Source organism: Bubalus kerabau, chromosome 19 (genome assembly GCF_029407905.1).
Source record: "Bubalus kerabau isolate K-KA32 ecotype Philippines breed swamp buffalo chromosome 19, PCC_UOA_SB_1v2, whole genome shotgun sequence".
In the NCBI taxonomy this organism is placed as follows: domain Eukaryota; kingdom Metazoa; phylum Chordata; class Mammalia; order Artiodactyla; family Bovidae; genus Bubalus; species Bubalus kerabau.
In genome coordinates this window covers 45732995-45742443 of record NC_073642.1, presented here as the reverse complement: position 1 = coordinate 45742443, position 9449 = coordinate 45732995, and the positions used below count along the sequence as shown (strand labels likewise).

At 37.1% G+C, this 9449-nt stretch overlaps 1 long non-coding RNA gene across 1 annotated transcript in view; it reads right to left on the bottom strand.

The window, feature by feature from the left end:
• Positions 1–6954: 6954 nt before the first annotated feature.
• The window catches only part of LOC129634278 (uncharacterized), a 33783-nt gene continuing 31288 nt past the window's right edge, over positions 6955–9449 (bottom strand). Inside the window, exon 4 of the long non-coding RNA XR_008705508.1 lies at positions 6955–7163. This is a non-coding gene — a long non-coding RNA (uncharacterized LOC129634278). The remainder of the gene's footprint in view (positions 7164–9449) is intronic.

Here is a 9449-nt window from a genome sequence, read left to right as displayed (position 1 = left end):
CCACTCACATGTGACACTTATATATATGTCTTATAATTAGCATCTTAAATAATAGTTTAGAAATTTCTCAAAGACAGGTTGCACTGCACTAAAAATTGAGATACATTTATACACTTAATGCCATACTCTTTGAAACAGGAAGGGATTAACCCTCATCATATTCTCAAATCAAGCTAATGCCATTTGGTTTTCTTTTTCTTTTTTTTAATAAAAGTTACATAGTTTACAATTAAATTAAAAAAAACTAACTTTGCATTGATCTGATCTTTCACTCATGAATATTTAATGAAAATTATGATATTTGTTATCTTTCAAGGGGAGAAGATTCAGTTAAGAAAAACCCATACTATCCACTTATAGTAGACTGCTTTGTATTGTGCTGAAGGCATTAAGCAAAAGCAAACTGGAGATGAAAAGAATTGCCCCAAACTTTTCTCCTCTTTGATCTATGTATTGTGGCTCACATGACAAAGGTGTGATGCCACCTTAAACGGACCCTTCCCAACCCAAACACCAAGTTGGCAGGGTAGAATGGACAGAACATTGTGTTTCTTTCCTGGCATGACATGCCAAGAAAGAAAATCTCTGCTACACAATTTCTGCATCTACAAAACAAATCAAGTTTTCAAAGAAGAGATACTGTCACCCCTAGAAAAGTATACCCATCAGAATAAGAAATCCTCACATGTTGTTGGTAGGAGTGTCATAAAAGCCCTAAAATGCTTAAACACATAAATAAGTGGTTCAACTTTTAGGAACTTAAGAAAATAACTTGATATTTACAAAATGATTTACGTATGGTAGTTAACAACAGTGTTGTTTATAATATTTGTAAATCGGAAACAAACTAAATGACTAATAGCAGAGATTAAGTACAGACCATCCATATTCTGGAACTGATAATCAGATATACAAGAATATTTAAGGTGTGAGTAAATATTCACAATATATTATTAGATTAAAAAATGATGTTACAAGGACTTCCCTGGCAGTCCAGTGGTTAAGACCCCATGCTTCTATTGCAGGGGGCAGGGGTTTGATCCCTGGTCAAGAAGCTAAGATTCTGTAACCTGTGTGGCAGGGCCAAAAAAAAAGAGTGTGTTACAGAGATAAGATCCCAGTTGTATGTGTGTGTATTGGTTGTTGTTCAGTATGAGTATGTAAATGAAATGTCAAAATGTGTATTCCAAAATGTTAATAGTGATTTTCTTAAAGTGGGTATCTTTTTTTTTTTCTGCTTTTCTGTGTTTTTCAAACTTTTAAAAATGAAAAACTGGTATTCCTTTTATCATCAAAGAAAAGAATTGTAATTTTTTTCAAATGGAGTTCTACTTTGCTAAAATTCCATCATTCTTATTTCGACTTGTTCTCTCCTGATGTTACTTTCTGAGTGTCTGTTTATAGTCTGTACCTTTTTAATATTATCTATCGATGTCTGATATTTATCATGGTTTCAAAGTTATAGAGGATTATGAGCTTCCAATTTATCTCACTGTATCTCTGTTTAACAAGTGTTTACTAAATTAAAATGAATACATTTATAAGGATAATTCTGAGACAGAGCTGCAAGGTGGAACTCTGCCTAATGGGAACTTGTGGGGGCTATCGATCAATATTATGCCAAATACTAACAGCAAAGCCACAGTCATGATACATTTGTTTGCAAAACAATATTATGAGGATGCAATACTTCAGGCCAGGAAGAGATAGAAAATGTTCCCAAAAGGAGTGTTCCACATTTCAGTGTTCCATATTCAGCCAATTGAATATGGAAATATTGGGGATGAACTCTAGGAGAAATGTGCTTGACAGGAGACCAAAGCAGCCTTTCCTGCTCTGGTTACAGCCCTCCCCCTAGAAGACACCTTAAGAAACTGGGATGCCTTTAATTATTTCTTTTTCGCCCCTTCCTTCCTCCCTTCCAATCTTCCTCCTCCCTCCCCCTTCCTTCCTTCCTTTCTTAGCTTTTTAAAGTTATTTACTTTTTTTTTGGCAACTGTATAGTAAGAAAGGTTTTTTCTCACCGCTACCCCATCCCAGCTCACAGGTTTTAAGGTCTCAAGCATGTGAAGAAGTGAATGAGTGTTTGTGCTCTGTCAAACACTCAAGACCAAGGGCAATGTATGTGCACCGGAGATAGTAATGGAACTGGGTTCTCTACTCTTGGGAAACAGTAGAAGCCCTCTACAAGTGGAATTACTAAAACGATAAGAAGACCTGTGGCTTAGGAGAGAACAGGAATAGTGAGAGTTACAGATATGCACAACAGAGGCTATGTGATGGTTCATAGCCCCCGGAGACAGAGTTGGGGCACAATTCACAGACAACTTTCATCAAAAAGCAGACAGCTACAACTCTGGAGGGGCGGGCAATGTGCTGGCAGTGACAAGAGCAGCTCCTTCCATTGAGGGAACATAGAACTGAAAGCTGCAGCTTATACTTTTTCTATTCAGTGCTTTGATTTCCAGCAAGTCACGTGTTTACTAGACTTCTCTTTATTTAGAACTGGGTAAATACTTCTTTCTCACCTTACAGGTGCCTCCTGAAATTTAGTCCACTCAAAGCTGTGCTCCAGGTACTTTTATTTTTTAAGAACAATCCCAAATCAGCATTTTTCATCAGTCACATTGGAACAGATTGAGAGAGAACGACCAACGTTTTCCAGTTGCCTTGTTCCCCTTTATGACCAAGCAGGAAGTTTCAGAGCAAACCTCCACCTCTCAGGAAATGTACGTCAAACTGGGTATTGACATCCTGTTTAATAGAGTCTTAAATTTTTGTCCTCAATTCTAGATGCTCAGTATTTGGATTAAGATGTTTGAGTAATCTGTCCTGAAGTTGTGTTTCCTTTGACTTTCAAAAGACTCCATATATCTGTTTCTAATGACAAATGGAATATCTCTATGACTATTATTGATAACTGTTGAAGTTTTTCTTAGTATTAAGTGCCTATAATTATAACTCTATTTATTGCCCTATTCCCTACCCCTTATTCATTTGATCTCTCAAGTAGGTCCTTATTAACCACGTTCTGAGTCATTAGGTATACAGCTTCTACACTAAAAACAAGCAAATAAAACCTTTCAATGGCACATCCTGGGGCTTCCCTCCAGGACATACAATGTGATATTGAAGTAAGGGAAGTGACAGGACAGTAGTTCTGGATCTTCTAGAAACTGGCTGTATGGCTTTGGCTAAGTTCCTTAACCTTTCTGGCTTCAGTTTTCTCACCTCAAAATGTGAGGGATGGGTTAAGTCTTTAGTACATCCTGTGTAACTGTACTGTGGGGAAGTGGAAATCTTTATCTCAGATACTGTAAAGTCATACTTCTTAAGTTAAAAAAGTTGATAAACCATAATGGAAAAAATATTTTAAAAAACCAATATACATATATATATATAATGAATCACTTTGCTATATGGATGTAATTAACAAAACATTGTAAATCAACTATACTTCAATTTTTAAAAGTTTTTAAAAAAGAATAAAGGATAAATATGATTTGATCTTCCTAGATGTACTGATGAGGATTCGTTATGGTTGCAAGTAATCGAAATCCAAATGAATCTTGTTAAGGTAGGCAGATGAATTTACTATAAAGGCATAGAAGGATCTCCCAAACCAAAGGACAGGAATTTGGCTGCACATAAGAAGCCAGGAATGTCCACAGTCCTGTGTCTCCCACTTTTTGTACACCTGCTTCACCTTACCTTTTCTCTGTAGACCAGGTTCTTTCTGCTACGCCTGATTACATGATGGAAAACGACACCCTGGAAAGTTCTTGAATTCACAAGGTATAGGCACATGAAGAGAGACAGCTCTCAGTGCAAATGCCATTTTTTTTTTCCCAGAAGGCGCTAATCCCCTCATCAGGATAGATGCCCACCCCTGGGCTAATCAACCGCCATCCAGGTTTGGGATTGCTTGGACTGAACGTAATAGTTACCACCACAATCCTGAGCTGGGGGAGTAGGGAAATTTCTAGAAAGGGGATATAAGTAGAATATTCAAAAGATGCTCACATACTAAAATACCACTTTACACTATTGAAACTTTATTTTGAAATAATTATAAATTCACAGGAAATTGAAAAATCAGTACAGGAGTTTCCACCCAGTTTCCCCCAATGGTAGCATCTTACATAACTATAGTATAATATCAAAACCAGGAAATTGACATTGCAATCCACAGACTTCACCACTCAGACTCAGACGTCACCATGCATTTGTATGTGTATATGAAAAATCTACACGATTTCATCACATCTTTGTAGATTTGTATAACTACCGTCAAAATCAAGATACAGAACTATTCCCCCACCACAAAGATCCTGTGCATAAAAACACAGCTAAATGAATTTTCATGACGTAAATGGACTCGTGATCCAATTCAAAACACAAAACCACTGTCACCTCAGAAGACCTTTTTATACGCCTCTGAGTTACTGCTGTCCCTTAAGAATGAATCACACATCATGTACTCTTCAGTATCTGGCCTTTTTTGCTGAACATTAGGTTTGTGGCATTCATTTATGTTGTTTTCTGTAATTATAGTTCACTCATTCTTCCACAAACTTATGTTTTTTAATAACTTTATTAGGATATGTAAGGGGCTTTCCTCATTGCTCAGTCGGTAAAGAATCTGCCTGCAAAGCAGGAGACCGGGTTCCATTCCTGGGTCAGGAAGATCCCCTGGAGAAGGAAATGGCAACCCCCTCCAGTAATTCTTGCCTGGAGAATTCCATGGACAGAGGAGCCTGGTAGGCTACAGTCCATAGAGTCACAACTTAGCGACTAAACCACCATACACCATACATTTTAAGTGTATAATTTGATAAGTTTTGACATATGTACATTCTTGTGGCAATACCACCATCAAGATACTGAGCATCTCTGTTCTGGAAAAATATTCTATAAATTTTCAAAGCTAAAAATAGGTCTTGAAAGACATCTTAAGACTATGTTGGCTTCCAGATCCTTTGTGGAAAGTTGGAATAGGTAATATTTACTTTTCTCTATTGTTAGGCAGACTTTAATGAGAAAGATTTATATGACATACATTCTATCAAAAAACAAATCTAGCTTCACAAGACCATAAATTTAAATAATTATTATAAACCACCTCCTGAAGTGGCTCTGTGAAGTACTGTTATCTGTGACTGCCAGAAACAAATGAGAAATCCCGACATGAGAGAAAAACAAAATTTACATACAACATGCACACACCCATGCGCACATGTGAGAAAGAGCTATCTAGACCAAATTTCTGGATTAACCAGAAGGTCAAAATCCCAAATTGTAGGTATAAAAATGCTGCTTAGAATGACAAAGACTAAAGAGGATTTGTCTATTTTGTATACACATAAAATTTACACAGCACTATTCTTGCCTGGAAATCCCATGGATGGAGGAGCCTGGTAGGCTGCGGTCCATGGGGTCGCTAAGAGTCCCACACGACTGAGCGACTGAGCAAGTTCACTTTTCACTTTCATGCATTGGAGAAGGCAATGGCAACCCACTCCAGTGTCCTTGCTTGGAGAATCCCAGGGACGGGGGAGCCTGGTGAGCTGCTGTCTATGGGGTCACACAGAGTCGGACACGACTGAAGCAACTTAGCAGCAGCAGCATTCTTTTTTTAAATGTGTACAATGTCTATGCAGTTGTTATAATGAATGGTTTTTCACATTTATTCACCTATCCTCAAAACTTTCTTGGTAACCTTACTTAACTACCTTGGCGCATTTTGTAGAGAGGATATAAAGAACTTAGACTAAAGTTAAAGAGCAAGTCAAACGAGTAAACATGAAATTTAGTTCTTCATTTCATTACTTAGGCCATGAAGAACCGCCTCTTCATCTTCAGACCACATTTGCTCTCCAGAAGTAATAAACACAAACATCTGTGAAGAAGATGTACTAGATGAAGTGAGTGAAAATCTTTATACACCCTCTTTTGTTCTGTTCTCTTCATATAAATGATCTGAAAGGTAACGTTCTCATTTATACAAAGATTTACTGAGTTCCTCCTGCCCCAGGTACTGGGGATATAAAGACAAATAGTACAAGGTTCTATGCTCAGAGAGTTTATGCTCTAATGAACATATCTACCTAGAATTATAAGAAAATAGTCTTTGCATTTTAATTAAAAGCATAGTGCTATCCATGCATTAGGTTTTTAAAGTTTTTCCTTACTGAAATGTATCATAAAAACTAAGAAAAACAAGTTGAAAAAATCTAAAAAAGTGCAAAGACATCTTTCTATCTAAAGAATGAATTTTCTCTTTTATGTATTTTTCATAAAATATTTTATGTATTTTTTCATAAAAGTATAATATTTAGAAATGTCTATGGCATCTCATCACAGTTAAGTGTCTCTTAATCACTTAACAAATACCAATTGGAAGTCTACCATGAGCAAGTCTTCCTAAGAGGAGAATAACCTTTTCCAAAAATCTCATTTTACATTTAAAAGTCAGTTTTTTTAAATTAAATTAATCTGTGTCCAATATCTATATATTCTTATATTGTGGAAGCAGACTAAATTTATAATCTCCACAAAAGTTTAAGAGCACCAGTACCCAAACCAGGCATGTCCCTAATTGTGCTTATCACACTATAAGTCTTTCACCAAATTATTTATTAAAAATCATCAGAACTGTAGATTACACTTCTGTTGTCATATCTTTTAAATTAATGGTAGGAGTATAAACTATTCATATGTAAAAATAAGGATTTTTAACCTGAAACGTGATAATTGTGATTAAAGACCTATTCACCATTGATTGTGTTGGTTATATATTGTGTGTCTATTGCCAATATGTACTTGATCAAAGATCTCTACGTTTTAAAACAAAAAGTTTCCTATTTCTCTTCTAGTCACCTTCCAACTTCTTTGTAGACTGGTCAGGAAGCTCTTAAGCAAGTAAGCAATTAAATTGAAATCAATGGGATTTTTTTAACAATGGAATTTATTTTGTACTTTACCATTGATACAGCCTCCACATATACCATCTACCCCATTCCTCTCACATAAAGAAACTGCTCTTTGTTTTCCTATCAGTCTCTGAAGAGTTGAACCTGCCTCACAACCTAGCCTGGACCAAAAAGGTTTCCACGTGAGGCCATTCCTGCTGTACATCATCACAGTGACTCATAGTTGAGGATCTGTAACGAAGAAAAGAAGGATCAAAAGACTGTAAAGTCAGAACAAGGCAATTTTTAACAAAAGAAGGAAATTATAGTTGGCAACTATATTCTGGCAAACTTAATATTAGTATCAGGAAAATGTCTAGACTGGATTTTCACTGGTGATTTGAGAGCTCTTAAGGAGGAGACGATGATCATTTATAGCCAGCCTGCTAAGTGCTAAGTCACTTCAGTCGTGTCCGACTCTGTGCGACCCCATAGACGGCAGCCCACCAGGCTCCCCGTCCCTGGGATTCTCCAGGCAAGAACACTGGAGTGGGTTGCCATTTCCTTCTCCAATGCATGAAAGTGAAAAGTGAAAGTAAAGTCGCTCAGTCGTGTCTGACTCTTAGCGACCCCATGGACTGCAGCCTACTAGGCTCCTCCATCCATGGGATTTTCCAGGCAAGAGTACTGGAGTGGGGTGCCATTGCCTTCTCCAATAGCCAGCCTGAGTTTACCCAAAAAAGTTACACTACACTATTTCTTTCTCAGAGGGTATTGGTAGATTGGTAGTCAAGGAGAATGCAATACAAAGAGCATAAAACATTGAGCTCCTTTTGGACAAGATGAAAAACTGTGGATTAGATTATAACACAGATTTTGTTTGAAGGACTTAGACCTAAGAAAGCAGATAAATGTTCTCTTGGACAAGTCCTTCAGTTATGCTGCTGGGCTCTGTCACAGACTGCATCACACTTAACATTTTTATTAATGATTTAGATAGAAACTTATATGTAATTAAGTGTGTAGATCACATGTAGTTAAGAATATTAACGTGCTCATTGACATTAAAGAGTCATTTAATAAAGCTAGTTGTAAAAGCCAGTATTTCAATTAAAAATCAACTTTATAATTGTACTTCAGGTAAACATGTCCTTCAGTCATATTTGGAAAAACAAAAATTTAATAGACTACCATCATGTTAATTAAAATTCAGTGCTTACAGGGAACTCAGCTGGGTGCTCTGTGATGATCTATAGGGGTAGGATGAGGGTGGGTGGGAGGAAGGGAGTCTCGAAAGGGAGAGGATATCTGTATACTTACAGCTGATTCACATTGTTGTACAGTACACATTAACACAACATCATAAAGCAATTATCCTCCAAAAAAAAAAAAATCCAGTGCTTAGAATCAGAGGAATATTGGCTCTACCTACTCTTGCTTGATCAACTCACACAACATTTTCAAATTAACATTGATAAACCAAAGTTTTCCATAGGAGGCCAACCAAGATAATAGCATTTGGAACTATCCTATCAAGCTGGTGAAGAAACGGGTTTTTTTGGGAGAGAGTGGGGTCAATATATCTTCAAGTATCTGAAGGAGAGTTATATGGCAGATGTTAAACTTAATATTTGTGACTTTAAAGGACAAAGCCAGGCCAATGCACAAAAACCAAATGTAGGCAAAGTTTAGCTCAAACTTTCTAGCCATTAGGATGTGGGCTACTTTGGGGCTGTGGTAGTCTAATGGCCCCCAAAGATGTTAATCCCTGGAGGCTCTTCATGTATTGCCATAAAAAGCAGAAGAGACTTTGTAGATGCAATCAAGTTAAGGAAATTATTCTGGATTACCCAGATGAGTCCACTGTAATCACAATGGTCTTTAAAAGATGAAAGAAGCAGAAAAATTGAAGAAAATATGACGACAGAAGCAGAGGGTCAAAGACAAAGGAAAGTGTGAAGATGCTACGTCAATGGATTTGAAAATGGAGGAAGGGGCCATAAGCCGAAGAATGCAGGCAGTCTCCACATGTGGAAAAGGCAAGGAAGCAAGTTCTACACCAGAGCCTGTGGGGGGAACTCAGCCCGACCAGCACCTTGATTTTGGCCCCATGAAACTCATTTTGGACTTCTGACCACCCGAATTGTAGGATTGTATTTTTGTGTTGTTTAAGCCACTAAATTCATGGTAATTTGTCACAGTGACAAAAGGAAACTGATGCAGGAGATAATGAGCTTTCATCAACACAGGTACAGCAGTAGAGCTGAACATTTTTGTTCTTGGGCGTTGAGAATTATCGAAAGGACTGGACTAGAATTATCTATAAAGTCTTTTTCCACCTGAACTGAGCTATCTTTTTTCATTTTTGGAATATTTTCCCACAACTTAAACAATAACCTCTTGATCATAACCCCCAAATTCTTATCTCTAGCTCTAATTTCTCTCAGTTTCTAGCTCTACATATCTTATTTGCTGACATTTTCATTTGGACATCCTGAAATCCCTTTAAAACCAATAAGGCCTCCAGAAAGAAAAATG